The sequence below is a fragment of the Oryza brachyantha genome, chromosome 8 (genome assembly GCF_000231095.2).
Source record: "Oryza brachyantha chromosome 8, ObraRS2, whole genome shotgun sequence".
In the NCBI taxonomy this organism is placed as follows: Eukaryota; Viridiplantae; Streptophyta; class Magnoliopsida; order Poales; family Poaceae; genus Oryza; species Oryza brachyantha.
In genome coordinates, this window is record NC_023170.2 from 6,995,175 (window position 1) to 7,011,541 (window position 16,367).

Here is a 16,367-nt window from a genome sequence, read left to right on the forward strand (position 1 = left end):
CGACCAAAATTGATATGGTGGTGTCGAATTGGCTAACGGCTGCTATGGCAGACGTGGAACAGAGTTCACGCTACTGGGCTGCTAGGCTCTGCTCGTTATTGCTAGAAGGAAAAAACTTTGCAGAATAATAGTAAACGCAGAACCAATAACAAACATGTTAACTTCAAAAATGCAATCCATGTTAGTGTTTATTCTACTAGTAATGCCCTTATGCGATAGAAGATTAGAAGTCAAGTTTGACTAAGCCACTAATATGTAATATCCCGAGCCTGCCACAAATATGTAATATCCCGAGCCTTTCCCTAAGCCAATAAGTCAGTTTTATAAATCGAATGAGTTAATTAACTAAAAGAAATTGCTTGAATAATTTTACCTAAAGGCTATGAATATATGTTTTCATATTTTGTGATGTCAAATGTGACTAACTGGACATACAGTCAAAATTTCAGAAGAAACGGATTAATAATTTACGAAATAAAAGTTATTCAAAGTTTCAGTAAAAGTCGACAATCATTTATCCGTTTTTCCAGTTTTTAGCCTTATGTCGTCGTTTGTGCGCCGAAAGGCCAAATTTGCATAACCTTGGCCCAAGCGCAAGCAGGCCAGCCTTGCTCATGCCCTTGGTCGTGCGCCCAACCCCAGGCCAGGCCGGCCGAACACCTCCCCCTCCATATTTAAATCTCATATGAATCCTATATTCACATGGACTCTAATCAAGAATCAATCTATTCTTTGATATCTATCTTATCTTTTTTATAATGAAAGGATTTAACTTTTTTCTATCTATGAGCCCCTATAAATAGAAGCCCCCTCCCCTCCCCCCCCCCCCCCCCCCCTCCCACACCACCAAATCCACCCCAGCGGCCAGCCCCTCCTCCTTGGCCCAGAGCTCGCTGTTCGCGCACGCGCTGCCAAGCCGAGCCCTTCCTTCGCGCGTGCCCCTGCCCCTGCCCAGCCATTCGCCAGCCGCCTCTCTGCTGCTGTCGCGCGAAACCCCGTTTCATGCAGGGTTGCTTCTTGCTGCAGCCACCCTCCCAAGCTGGCCGTGCACTGGTGCTGCCGCTCTTGTTCGCATTTACCAAACTGTTGTTCGTGCACGATTCACAGAATTGCTGCTGTTCCGCTGCTATCCGCGTAGATTTGCTGCGCGTAGCCGCTATTAATAGCATAGACGTGTGCCACATCAAACCTGTCTAATCTATTACTACCTTGGTTTCTAAATATTTGACCTCGGTTTCTAAATATTTGACATCGTTGAATTTTTTATATATGTTTGACTATTCATCTTATTCAAAAAATTATCAAATATATAAAGCTATATATATGCATAAAAATATATTTAACAGTACACTAAATGATAAAAAAATAATTAATAATTATGTAAATTTTTTAAATAAGACGAATGGTCAAACGTGTATAAAAATATCAACGGCGTCAAATATTTAGAGATGAAGGGAGTATATCATATTTGCCACTTAAGTTCACGTGAGTCATTTAACGGATCGTCGATCAACCATGCTACTTCTCCATTTCATACACGTCAGTTGACTTTTTGTTAAATCCGTTTAGCAAGATGTTAATTTTCCTTTTTAGCGAATCGTTAAATTTTTATTAACGGGTCATTAACCCTATAGATTTTCATGTTGCTAACCTTGTCGTTGTTTCGGCTGTATGTTTCACGAGCCATGTTTTAGTGCTCTTTCGTCATGTGAATCCCTGATTCGTGCATATTTCTGTCCTATCATATGAAGTCGTCCTTGGTCCAGTGTTTTCCTTCAGCCGTTAATGAGTTTATTGTGTGAATCTGCGAATCGAACGTCAGTCATTAGCAAGTTGTCAGTTTGGGGTAAGATCTATTTACCCGGTCGTTACCTTGTTTTACAGGTTTTGTTAGAAAACCACCTAACTTCTAAAAATGATACGCGAAGTCCATTTAAACCCATTTAAATTATAGTGGATCAATAATTTTGTCAAAAGTCTGTTAAAAATAATTTATTTTTTACTGTTTCAGTTGCCCTTTGTACTGTTTTGAGTGATTTCAGTTGCTTGTTCTGGATTTTTGTGGCCAAGAGTCGCGAGACAAGTCACTTTCTTACTTTGCTATATCCTTGAGCATGTTGATCCCAATTTTTAAAATTATTTTTGCATTGCTATTTTCAAATATGCACTGGTTTCCCAATTATATGCTTATGGGTTAACATCGCTATAGAGTCATATTGTTGTATCTACCAACCTAGGGGTTTATTTTATTTAAGCTGATTTACTTAGCCCTACTTAGTATCAACTTCACAAAATTTGCTTATGGGAACACTATATTCATTCTCGTTAATAAGTCAGAACTTTGCCTCACAATGAAAGTAGTTCGTTTTAGGGGTTTTTATGACTAATGGTGGACTATGAGTGAAATGGTTTTGTAAGTTGTGCCCATGATAATTCAGGACCGGTTCATAGGAAACCCTTATGAGATATATTTGTATTTACCACAAGCCAACATGGGCAATGACTGGACTTGAAATATAGCTCATTCGTCTCCTAGGCACCTAGGCAAGGGTGAAAGTGAAGTAATTGGGTCGGTCCGGGTATGGATTAATCAGCTGTCGGATCCGTGGCACAAGGGGGAAGTCTTGCCAACCCAGGTTAGGGTGTGGGAGATGTAACCTTATTGTGGTGTGAATGGTTAAGAATGAGTTATGTGAAGGGTTCTGTCGCAACCTCTTCTCGGGACGGTGTGGTGACATGGCAGTGTACGGGTACATACATGGGGTCGTGTCTTGTGGGTAAAGTTGTATGCCTCTGATCAAATTAAAACTGTTTAAGTAGTTGAGCCATTGGTTATTGAGCGATTGATCGAGATTAGCTGTGATTAGTTTTACTATTTTTATAATTAAATTAACATGGTAAAACTTGTTAAGATTATTGAGCTAGTACTATGTGGTTTAGCATGGTATTAAAGGGAGCACAGGTATTAGTGTTAAGCCAGATGCACTGTTGTTTAGCACTGACCAGTGGTTGATTTAATATTGTTACTTAATTACTATTTATTTAATTGCTATTTGTGCTTTTGCTAAAGTAATTGTTTTTAACTATTGTTTCTGCAAAAGTGAACCTTTATACGTATTTCCTTTGTAAACCCTTATGCATTTGAATTGCATGCTTGTCGTGGTGGTTGTACTCATCCTTGTTTTTTTCCCAATTTCCCAAGAAGTCGAAGTTACGTTCGACGAGGAGCCATTTGAATATTATGCGAGTTGCTACGCTCAAGGGCTACTTGTGGAGTTCTGCCGGTGTCATCGCTTCCCTGAAATGTTGCATTAGATTTTATCGTTCCGCTGCGTTAAGTTGTTTAGACCATGTTTATTTTATTTTTTAATTGAGACGATGAATACATATTGAATTGTCACAGTGTCTACTTGGGCTGGTCCTAGATTGAGATTTAATACATACTATCGTTCGGATATTGCTATAAATTTCTAAGTGTGACAAATTTATATCAAAGACCACCTTGACCGAGGGACAAGCCAAGTGGAACCCATGAGGAGCCATTCCACTTTCATGTGCATGTTTGAATTTTCAAAAAGTTTTGAGTCTTCTGGAAAAAAAAGTATGTTGGTTCTCATGGTTTCTAAATTTCATAATTTTGTTTTTTTGGAGTTCAAAAGTCTTTTGAGAAAAACCTAGTCAAGTTTTTTTTATTGATTTGTATTCATTTTTGGCATGTCAACTCAATGGAATAGGATTGAGTCTAGTTATTTGATGCATTGGGATTTTATGTCACGCCCTGAGTTTATCCCAAGCCTAAATCGTAAAAAGAAATTCGTAAATAATAATTGGCTTAATTAACTCAGGAAAAATCCCTCTAAAGGAATTAATTTAATTAAATCGAGGTTCGCAAATCAATTAACTGGATTTAAACTCAAATTGCAGAAGCATAAGATTTGCCCAAACAAATTAATTTAAAACTCGGCAAAAGTGGGGCTTTCCTTTTTCCCTCCTTTTCCCTTTCTTTTTCCCTTCTTTCTCAAATTGGGCCAAAGTCCAATTTTCCTCCCCTTCCTTTTCTTTTTCCTTTTTCTTTTTCCTCTCCTCCTTCCCGGGCTGGCCCAGCCGAGCTGGCCCAACTCCCCGCTCGGCCGGCCCAGCCGACCGGCCTCCTCTTCCCGCGCGCGCCTCCCCTCTGCCTGGGCCGTCGGCCCAGCTCGCCCGCTCGCGCACCCGTGCTCGCCGCAAAGTCCGCGCCGCCTCCCTCCGCCTTTGCGCCGCTGACAGGCGGGGCCCACTTGTCAGCGACCGCGCCCGCGCCAGCCGAGTCTGAGCCCGCGCCGCGCCGCGTCACGCCGCCGCCGCATCGCAACCACCGCCACCGCAACCGCCGCCGCCGAGTCCTCGCCGCGCCCGACTCGGTCTCCACCGGCCGCTCCGCCCTAGCCGGCGCCGCCACCCTATAAAGCCCCCACCTCTCCGCCCCACCGCCACTTTTCGCCTCCTCCGTCCACCGCCGCTTCCTTGCCGCCGTCGATCGTTTCCGCTCGCCGGACGCCATTCGTTGCCGCGGGACCGCGTCGCCACCGCCGCCTCATCCTCGCCGCCTCTCCGTTGGCCTTCGTCGCCACCGGTGGTCGCCGAGCTTCCTCGCCGCCTCCTCTCCCTTTTCGCTGTCGTGCCCGACTTCGTCATCCGCGCGTCGCCATCCACGCTCGCGACCTCCCCGTGAGCTCTCCTCTGCTCTCTCCTCTCCTCTCCGCGCGACGCTCCGTTCGCCATCGCCCGTTCCTCCTCCTCGCCGACGTGCTGCCGCCTTCCATCGCCGCTGGTGAGCTCTCCTCTCCTCTCTCCGTCTTTCTTTCCTCTTCGCCGCCGCTGCCGACCTCCCCGTGCCGTCGGCAAGCGCCAGGAGCCACGCACCCGCCGCCGTCGGGTCACCGCCCAACGTCGTCACCGTCACGCCGTCGTTTTGCCGCCCCGCTTTCCCGCACCGCCAATCTGCTGCATCCCCCTCCTCTTTCTCCGTGCGCGCGCCACCCGGCCGTCACCGCCGTCGCCGCGATGCGCCGTCGCCGCCTCCCCGGCCGAACGCCGCATCCCATCCCCCTCTCCCTCTTTTTCCTCTCCGTGAGCCGTCGCCAGGGACGCCGCCGTCGCGCGCCTGCGTGCCTTGGACATCGCTGCCACCCCCTCCGCTCGCCGTCACCCCTGCCTCGCCGTGCGCCACCACCCGTCGCCTCGCGCCGGTGGTCGCCGATGCCGTCGTCGCCCTCCAGTCGCCAGTCGATGCCACCGACGTCGTCGCCCTTGCACCGCCGGTTGTCGCCGTCGCCACCCTCCGCCGACGCCGTCTTCCCCTTCGGCCGAGACCGCCTCCCCCTCCTCCTCTGCTCCGGGCCACTGACGAGTGGGTCCCACTCGTCAGCCGTTGACTGCCCCTTGCCTCCTCTCTCTCCCCCTCCCCGGGCCCCCACCTGTCAGCCGTCAGCCCCTCTCTCCTCCGCTGACGTCAGCCGCCCCATTAATTGCGCAATAATTTATTAAGGTTTTCTGTTTAGTTTAAAAACATAGATAATCTTCTAAAATTCATAAGTAATTCATCTAGTCTCCGTTTAGGTCCATTCAAGTTTCATTAAATCCAGAAAAATACCAAGAATCCATTAAAAATAGTTTCTTTCTCTGTTTCATTAGTTTTTTTTAGCCTGTTTTGTTTGTTTTGCCTTGTTTGTCGTAGGTTTTGACCCCGTCGCAGCGCCGTTCGTTCCCGAAGTCGTCGCCGAAGTTCTTCGTGGGTCTAGGCAAGGCAAGTGGCACCCTTCTTTGATCATATTGAACCTATGTTTATAAAATTCCTCGCTTTACATAAAACAAGCATTGTTTTATACAAATCTATTTACTTTATTTATCTACTGGGCAATTACCAATATATCCGTTGATTCCCACTCTTTATTATTGACATCCCAGGGCTAATTTGACTAGAAATAGGCTTAGGCAATGCTTACCCATGCTTATAGTTCAACTAGCTCACCAATTCTTATTTAATTATTTGTCAAACTTTGATAGACCTTTAATGGTTGTAATCATTATTAATATCCCGTTGAGGATTAATACAACTAAAATATTTCTTATGGTGGGCTGTGGGTGCATGGTTTTGAGAGTCCTGCCCATGGCAATTAAGGACCGGTTCTCAGGAAACCCTAAAAGTGTTACACGTACTAACCACAAGCCAGAATGGGCAACGGTGAGACTCGTAATCTAGCTTGTCCCTATTCGATGTACCAAGGCAAGGGTGAGCGTGATGGAGTATGGACGGGCAATCGTGGTGTAACGAAAGCCTCTGCTGCTTCCGGATTCACCAAGGCACAAGACAGGGCTGCCCGACTTGGTGTAAAGGAGGGGGTGAAACCTGAAGTGCGGTGTGATTGTCTAGGGAGGGTTAGATGAAAGATCTTATCATGGTTTTCGTACTGAGGTATCGTGGTGATACGTTGGGGCATGGTAACATGCTTGGCAGCCATGTCTTGTGGGTAAAGTTGTACACCTCTGCAGAGTAAAACTATTCGAATAGCCGTGCCCGCGGTTATTGGGCGAACTGACCGATTCACTGGGATTAGTTGAACCATTAATAACCTAATTAATCTTGGAACTGGTTTGACCCTGCGCAACGTGGTGTAACATTGGGCAGTTGTTTGGGTCTGTCGCTACGTAGTGTAACGTTCGACGGCGGTTTGGGCCTATTGCAACGTGGTGTAACGTTGAACAGCGGATGATTATTTTAAACGTTTACTTTACTTTTATTTCAGTCTATTTTATTTACTGTTTTGCTAAATTACTGCAGCTTTGTGCAATTTAACCTTAGCCTATCTTTGACACCCTATTACATTCATTATTCTCCTCTCTTGGGTGTTACTTGTTGAGTACGGTGGTTTGTACTCAGCCTTGCTTAATTTTTTCCCCACCAGAGAAAGTGCCAGAGTTCCGGTCAGAAGGTTGTTCCGAAGGTTGAAGTGAGGTTCAGTCCGCTGTCGAGAATGCCTGTGGTGTGGAGCCGTCTTCGCTAGTGAAGCTGAAGATTAGATGGTCTAGTCTTGTTTTTCTTTTTTCACTGCATTTCGATAGATAACTGTTTTTATTTGTTTTTAAGTCGTGGAACTGTGTATTGATTTGTCATAGTGTGTACTCGGGCTGATGCCTGGACCGAGATTTAATACATGCTATTGTTCAGAAATTTGGTGTAAATCTCTAGGCGTGACATTTTATTTGGCGTTTCTATAAATAAGTTATGTTTGGAATCATTTCTGGTCAAGATTGTTGGTCTAGGTTTTGCCTCGTTCATGAGAAAAATTTTCTTTCATAAAAAGTTTGGTTCTTTGTAGTGTTCTTTTCTCCGTTTCTCTCTATCTCTTGGCATCTATTGATTCACTTGCTTTCTTTTATATAGATGCCTTCTTGAAATCACTGTGGTAACGACATATGAGATTTTGTGTATTAGTTGTCACTCGTGACACACTTTTGTGGGTTTGAGTATTCACTAGAGTACAGCCAGTGCCTCCTCTCGTGAGAAAGTTGTCTCATTGAGTCTGCTTAGAAGTTTCAAGAGTGCCTGGGTATTGGCCCAATATGCGAATAAAAACTTATGGTGGCATGCACCAGCATGCTTGCTAGGAGATTGCCTACCATATGTTGTTTGAGCTCCGAGTTAACTAACATGGGTTGTTATGGAGTCTGCCTACTGCTACCATTCATGTCATGATTCGACCATGCTATGTATGGTTTTTTTTAGACAACTGATGAGGACGACACCACTGTTGTTCACATGAGGAAACTTCTAGAAGCCTACGACAAGCTACACGAGGAATCCATGAGAGCTCTAAAGGAGCTCAACGACGGCATGCTGGTGAAGATCAACTAATGAAGCATACCACCAGGAAGCTACAGGAGGAGAATGTTGAGTTGAAAGGAGTGCTTGTACTATTCGGTGCTAAGACTAAAGTTACCCCTAAGAGAGATCGTAGTCCACCCAAAAGAAGACTCTTCGCCACAAGTTTTGAAGACTGTGGTGCTATCCCTGCCAGCCAGTTTCGCACAAGGATTAGGACCATCAGTTGTACCGACGAAGATCCAGGATCTAATAAAGAGATGGAGATAGAAGTGGAGCTAGATATGGGATCACCTCAGAAGGCTTTGGAAGTTGTTTGGCTGTCTTGATAGTTTTGTGCTTGCTAGTTTGTGTGCTTAGGCTGCTTGTGTTTGGGGTCTAGCTATGTATCATGCCAAGTGGGTTTGTTGTATGACTACTTGTTTTTGGTGTCATGTGTTCTTTTCAGTGTGTTTACCACTTAAAACAATAATTCAGTTGAGTAATAAAGATAATAATTCAATTTCTGTTAGTTGAGCCTCTCTTTTACTTCTTGTCTCCCTTTTTCTCATGGGATAAGGGGTGAACACAAGAGGAAAATCCCATGCAACTGGATATGACTCAAGCTCAAGAGCGATACTAGAGCCGGATCGGAGGAAACAACGATTCAATGGACCTCCTCTGGTGCCTGAGAAACCAACCATTGCTAAAGTTTTTGCAAACCATACATAGATGATGGCATTCATGATGCATCAAATGCAACAACAAGGAACCCAAGTTGTCGTTGTTGTCGCTACTCACAACCAACAAGAGCAGCATAACCCTCCACCATCGCCACCTCCAAGTTGCCAGAGTTTATGCGAGTTAGACCTCCAACCTTCTCAAGCACTTCCAATCCAATTGAGGCGAATGACTAGTTACTCACCATAGAGAATCTCAACCTACCGCAGTGCACTGACTAGGAGAAGTGTCGCTTGTAGCACATCAACTATAAGGGTGGGATAACTTTCTTGTGACTAGACTAGCTGGGCCAGAGGTTACTTGTGTGGAATTTTGTGAGAATTTATGCAAGTCCTGGATCTCCGCTGGCTTAGGGGAGAGGAAGAAGCAATTGCTCCATTCTCTGACTAAATGGAACCAATCTTTCCACGGGTATCTACATGAATTTAATCGCTTAGCATGATATGCCCTGGAAGACATCAGTGTCGATGCTGAGCGTCAAAGTAAGTTACCCGAAGGTTTGATGATGAGATCACTAATCACTTGGTCTCAAGTGATTATGCTGATTTTGAGAAGCTGGTGGACAAGATTATGTGCCAACAGGATCAATTAAACAAAGTGGACCGTAAAAGAAAAGCGGCTCATTTCATGTCTAGGCAGAGTAGCATTCAAAGGCCAAGAACATCTTTTTAACATGCAGGTGCCCCTACTAAAATTATAGTTCGTCAACATCGAGCATATTATCTAGGAAATAACCAAGGGGGACATCAACAACAGTTGTTGCAAGAACGTTAAGCTGCACCTCATCGCGCGACGACGCCAACTTCAACTTCACCCCCTCTTACACAAGGTGTAATTAAGGACCCTTGTGTGCTATATTTGTAATGAGATGGGACACTTCGCCGACAAGTGCCTAAAGTCGAAGCAGAACAACAATGGAGCTCGACCTACGCCAAGTTCCAGAAGCAATCAGGTTGTGCAAGGTCATGTGAATCAAGTCTCTACAGATGAAGCACAAGGTACACCGGAAGTGGTGCTGGCTATGTTCAGCTACCACTTCATAGTAGACTAGAACCCATCACCAAAATCTATAACAAACATTTAAGAACACTCAAAACAATACAAACAACCACTGAAACAGTAAAAGAAACTATTTTTACTAGATTCTTGAAATAATTATTGATCCACTGCAACTTGAATGGGCTTAAACACACTTTGGATTAATTTGTTGTGATTGTTAGAAGTTTTGTTGTTTTCTCACTAACCTAAATGAAACAAGAAAACGGACTGGAAATCATAACTTACCCTGAATTGACGACTTCCTACTGATTCATGTACAAACCATAGATTCGCACGACGAACTTATTAACCACTCACGTATGAATCACAAATTCATGTTGTTGAACTGATCGATTTGTCGCACCGATCTAAAATCGGGCGAACGGAATAGCAGCAACAGCAGGGCTTGTGGCTGGATAGTGCAAAATGGCAGTTCCTATGCACAAATAGGGGATACACAGCGAACGTCTGGTGACTGGTGACAACGATGACGGTGGCGGTGGCGCTGCTGGCGCAGGGGCACATGGACATGCCAGAGGCAGGGTGCACAAAGGGAATTTGGTGGGGACACGAGATGAAATCGAACAAGAATGAAAGTGCATCTAGGCCCCTAATTTGTTTTGGTGATTAGTGACAATCAAATGATGAGGACTAATGACGTGTGTGAGAATGTGAAGGTATAAATAGTCCTCACGAAAAAGTTGCTGTTGCGCCGCCCACGTAAAAAGAGAAGTAAAGTCGGTATATTCGTGTTGGCGTGTGTATTTACTTTGAATTTGAGTCAACTAGGAATGCCGTACTATAAAGAGGGGTGTACAAATGAAATCTAGGAATGAATCCGTTGCTCGGAAATGTTTTTGAAGTGCATCTTTTGTTATCTTTTTTAAGTTGTGCTGGAATTTACGGAAGTTCCGAAGGAGACCTTCGGAAGTTTCGAAGGAGCCAGAATCGGTTCTGTAAGGTTCACGGAAGTTCCGACGGAGACCTTCAGAAGTTCCGAAGGAGCCAGAATCGGTTCTGTAAGTTTAACGGAAGTTCCGAAGGTGTTGACCGGAACTTCCGTTGACTTGACTTTTCGCAGTTGACATTGAATTTTCTAAGTGTTGGGGGCTGCTATTTTGAACTGACCGGAAGTTCCGAAGGATACCTCTGTCACACCCGGAGTTTTGTCCTAAACCTTAAATCGTAAAAGAAATCCGTAAATAACAATCGGCTTAATTAACTCAGGAAAAATTCCTCTAAAAGAACTTAATTTTATTAAATCGAGCCTCGCAAATTGACTAACTGGATTTAAATTCAAATTTGCAGAAGTATAAAATTTGGCCAAACAAATTAATTTAAAACTCGGCAAAAGTGGGGTTTCCTTTTTCCCTCCTTTTTCCTTTCTTTTCCCTTCCTTCTCAAATTGGGCTGAAGTCCAATTTTCCTCCCTTCCTTTTCTTTTTTTCTTTTTCTTTTTCCTCTCCTTCTTCCCGGGCCCGCGTGTCAGTCTCTCCTTCCCACTCTCCCTAACCGACAGGTGGTCCCCACCTGTCAGCCGTCAGCGCTTCCTCTCTCCTCGCTGACGTTAGCAGCCCCATTAATTGCGCAATAATTGATTTAGGACTTTTCTGTTTAGTTAAAAAACCCAGAAAACTTCTAAAATTCATAAGTAATTCATCTAGTCTCCGTTTAGGTCCATTCAAATTTCATTAAATTCATAAAATGGTCAAGAATCCATTAAAAATACTTTCTTTTGCTGTTTCAGTAGAGTTTGTGCCTGTTTTATTTATTTTTATGCTTTATCGCGTAGATTCGGCCCCCGCCGAAGAGCCGGTTTACTTCGAGATCATCGCCGAAGTTCCCCAGGGGCCAGAGCAAGACAAGTAGCACTCATCTTTGATCATATTGAACCCATTATTGCAAATTCCCCGCTTTGTTTATTCAAATATGCATTGTTTTAATTAAAGTATTTACTGTATGTTATTTTTGGGTAAACCTTATTATTATGCCGTTGTCTATCCAACTTTATTCATGATGGACCATTGGTAACTTGATTTGAGTTAGGCCTAGGTTAATGCTTAGCCGTGCTTAGAACAAGTAGCTCATGGGATCACATTTAATCATGCTTAGTTCTGAATAGCTGAGATATTGATTCATTACCCGGTTCGGGCTAATGTCAACTAAAATATTGATAATGGTGGGCTGTGGGTGCATGGTTTTGAGAGTCGCACCCATGGCAATTAAGGACCGGTTCACGGGAAACCTTGGAAGTAATTAAGGGCTAACCACATGCCGAAATAGGTAAGGTGGGATTTGGAGCATGACTTCGAACTATTTGACGTACCAAGGCAAGGGTAGGCGTGATGGAGTATGGACGGGCAATCGTGGTGTAACGAAAGCCTCTGCTGCTTTCGGATCTACCAAGGCACAAGAGCAGACTGCCCGATCTGGTGTAAAGGAGGGGGTGAAACCTGAAGTGCGGTGCGATTAAATAGGGAGGGTTATGTGACGGGTCCTATCACGGTCTCCTTTCCGGTATACCATGGTGGTATGTCGGCGCACGTTCAAGTGTAGTGGAGTCGTGTCTTGTGGGTACAGTAGTGCACCTCTGATCAGAGTATAATCTATTCGAATAGCCGTGCCCATGGTTACGGGCAAGCTCCCAGCTTTACTGTGATTAGTGAACCTTTAATAACTTGAGTAAACTGGTTATCACTCGGGACTACTGCAACGTGGTGTAACGTTGAGTAGTGGTTGGGCCTGTTGCAACGTGGTGTAACATTGGACAGTGTTGTGGTACTTTACAACTGTTATTTACTTATCCTTTAATGTATTCAATTACCTTTATTTCCTTTTACTCTCTGGTATTTGTTTAACCGCTGCTTTATTGCACCTAACCCTAGCCTGCCCTTGATAATCCTTATGCATCATTTATTACCCTCTTTTCCGTGTCACTTGTTGAGTACGGTGGTTTGTACTCAGTCTTGCCCAACTTTTTCCCCCTTCAGAGCTAGAAGTTGAGTCCGATGGAGGTGTCTCTCAGGAGTGAGCTGATCTACCGTCGAGGCTTTGCCTGTGGACTGGAGCCGTACCCGCTGGAGCTAGTCTACCTTTTTCTTTCCGCTGCATTTCCGCTGGAATAAGTGTTATTTTCAGTTGTTTCTAAGAACGATGGTTATGTAATCGACATTGTCTTTTTGTGTACCCTGGCTGGTCCTGGACAGGGATTTTAATACACAATTAAGTTCAGAAATTCGTGTGAGGAATTTCTTGGCGTGACAACCTCCGAAAGTTCCAAAGAAGGAATCTTTTGCCCCCAACGGGCAGAAATTGAGAGGGGGGGTATAAATACCCCCCAACCCCTCAAGCTAGGGTTGCTGCTTCTATTAATCATTCATTTGGCCCTTGGCTTGTTTTTCATGAGATTCACTTTAAGCCATGCTTTCTCACTTCCTTCTCTCCACGGATCTAAGTGATTTGTCTTTTGTGTGTGTGAGAGTTGGTTGTTTTGAGTTGGTTTGAGTGCTTGGTGTTAACTTCGTGAGAAATTTCGTGAGCACTAGATTCATCCTAAGATCTCCTTGCTAGCTTGTTACTCTTGGTGGTTGAGGACACCTAGACGGCTAGACGTTGTTTCTCGAGCCACCGAAGCTCTTGTGGTGTGCCGGGAAAAAGTTTGTGAATGTTGGATCTCACCTCCGAAAGGGAAGAGATACCTCGAGTGAGGGGGAGTGCACGAGTGCAACCCCGAGAAAAGGGTTGTGGAACCCGGCTCAAGTTTGAGCTCCTCAACGGAGAGTACAATCCCTCAAGGATTGGAACTTCAGTAAAAAGTCTCCGTCTACACTTGTGGTGAAATCTCTCTAACTTATTTTTTAAGTATTGCTTTTGATTGCCGCACATACTGTCACGCCCAGAAATTTACACCAAATTTCTAAACAATAGCATGCATTAAATCTCGGTCCAGGAATCAGCCCGAGTACACACTATGACAAATTAATACACAGTTCCACAACTTAAAAACAAATAAAAACGATTATCTATCGAAATGCAGCGGAAAAGGAAAACAAGACTAGACCATCTAATCTTCAGCTTCAGTTAGCGATGACGGCTCCACACCACAGGCATTCTTGACGGCGGACTGAACCTTACTTCAACCTTCGGAACAACCTTCTTCTGACACAGGCTCTGGCACTTGGTCTGGTGGGGGAAAAATTAAGCAAGGCTGAGTACAAACCACCGTACTCAACAAGTAACACCCAAGAGAGGAGAATAATGAATGCAATAGGGTAACAAGGATAGGCTAAGGTTAAATTGCACAAAGCTGCAGTAGTTTAGCAAAACAGTAGATAAAATAGACTGAAATAAAAGTAAAGTAAGCAATTAAAATAATCATCCACTGTCCAACGTTACCCCACGTTGCAACAGGCCCAAACCACTGTCGAATGTTACACCACGTAGCGACAGGGTCAACCCTCTGCCCAACGTTAAACCACGTTGCGACAGACCCAAACCTCTGCCAACGTTACACCACATTGCGCAGGGTCAAACCAGTTCCAAGATTAGTAAAATTATTAAAGGGGTTCGACTAATCCCAGTGAGTCTGTCAGTTCGCCCAATAACCGCGGGCACGGCTATTCGAATAGTTTTACTCTGCAGAGGTGTACAACTTTACCCACAAGACATGGCTCCCAAGCATGTTACCATGCCCCAACGTATCACCACGATACCTCAGTACGGAAACCATGATTAGACCTTTCACCTAACCCTCCCTAGACAATCGCACCACACTTCAGGTTGCACCCCCTCCTTTACACCACATCGGGCAGTCCCCTCTTGTGCCTTGATAGATCCGGAAGCAGCAGAGGCTTCCGTTACACCACGATTGCCCGTCCATACTCCATCACGCCTACCCTTGCCTCGGTACGTCGAATAGGGACAAGCTAGATTACGAGTCTCACCGTTGCCCATTCTGGCTTGTGGTTAGTACGCGTAAGACCTTCAGGGTTTCCTGAGAACCGGTCCTTAATTGCCATGGGCACAACATTCAAAACCATGCACCCACAGCCCACCATAAGCAATATTTTAGTTGTATTAATCCACATCGGGAAATGAATAATGATAACAACCATTAAAGGTGTATCAAAGTCTAATCAATAATTAAATAAGAATTGGTGAGCTAGTTGAACTAAGCATGGCTAAGCATTGACTAATCCTAAATCTAGTCAAATTAACCCTGGGATGACAATAATAATAAATGGGGATCAACGGGTATAAAGGTAAATGCCCAATAAAGTAAATACATTTGAATACAATGCATGTTTGAATGTAAAAGCAGGGGATTTTATAATCATAGTTCAATATGATCAAAGAAGCGTGCCACTTGCCTTGCTTAGACCCATGAGGAACTTCGGCGACGACTTCGAGAACGAACGGCGCTGCGACGGGGGAAAAACCTACGACGAACAAGGCAAAACAAGAAAAACAGGCTAAAAAACTACTGAAACAGAGAAAGAAACTATTTTTAATGGATTCTTGGCATTTTTCTGGATTTAATGAAACTTGAATGGACCTAAACGGAGACTAGATGAATTACTTATGAATTTTAGAAGTTTTCTGGGTTTTTTAGCTAAACAGAAAAGTCCTAAATCAATTATTGCGCAATTAATGGGGCTGCTGACGTCAGCGAGGAGAGAGGAGCTGACGGCTGACAGGTGGGGACCACCTGTCGGTGGGAGAGAGGGGAAATGGGCGGCTGACATGCGGGCCCGGGGAGGAGAGAGAGAGGAAGGGAGGGCGCGGTGGCGATTGACGAGTGGGCCCCGTCGGTCAGCGAGAGGGGAACAGAGGGGGAGGGGAGAGCGCGGCCGGCGGCGGGAGCGGCGTCGCACGGCGGCGGCGCACGGCACGGCAACGACGGCGCGACGGCGACGACCGGCGACCAGCGACGACGCGCGGCGGACAACCGAGACGGCGGCGCACACGGCGCAGCCGAGCAAGGCGGTGGCAGCGGACTGGCGCGACGACGACGGCCGGGCGTGAGAGTGGACGTGGACGGGCGCGGATGGCGGCGGCTTGACGACAGCCTCGCGAGGGCGACGACGACCGTAGCAGGCGACGGCGAGGAGGAGCTCCGCACCTGTCCGGCAACGGCGTGCGGCTCGGCGGCGGTCGGCCGGAAAGGGAGAGAGTGAGGGGAGGTGAAGGGAGACGCTCACCGGCAGCGACGACCGTGCGGACGAGTCGGCGAGATCGAGGCGAAGGTGGTGACGCGGGTAGGAGCGGAAGATCGGCGGTGGCGGCGGAGATCGGTGGGCGACGGCGAGGAGGCCGGATGCAGCGGCGACCGGGTGGCGAAGGGATGCGCGGCGCTGGGGAGGCTCCCTGGCGGCGACGAGGGCAGCAGCAAGTCGGCAACAGCGAGGCGGAGGCGGTGACGCAGCTGGACGACGACGACCGGCGGCAGGCGGCGGAATCAACTGGCGGCGGCGAACGACGACAACGCGGCGGCGACTCGGGCGGAGGCGAAAAGTGGGCGACGGCGCACGGCGGCTCGGGATTTATAGGGTGGCGGCGCCGGCTAGGGCGGGCGGAGGTTGGAGACCGAGTCGAGCGCGACGCGGTCTCGGCGGCGGCCGTTGCGGCGGCGGTGGTTGCGGCGGCGGCGCGGACTCAGACTCGGCGCGGCACGGCGCGCGGCACGGGGCGGCGCGGGCGCGCGGGCTGGCAGGGAGGCGGTCGCTGACAGGTGGCCCCCACCTGTCAG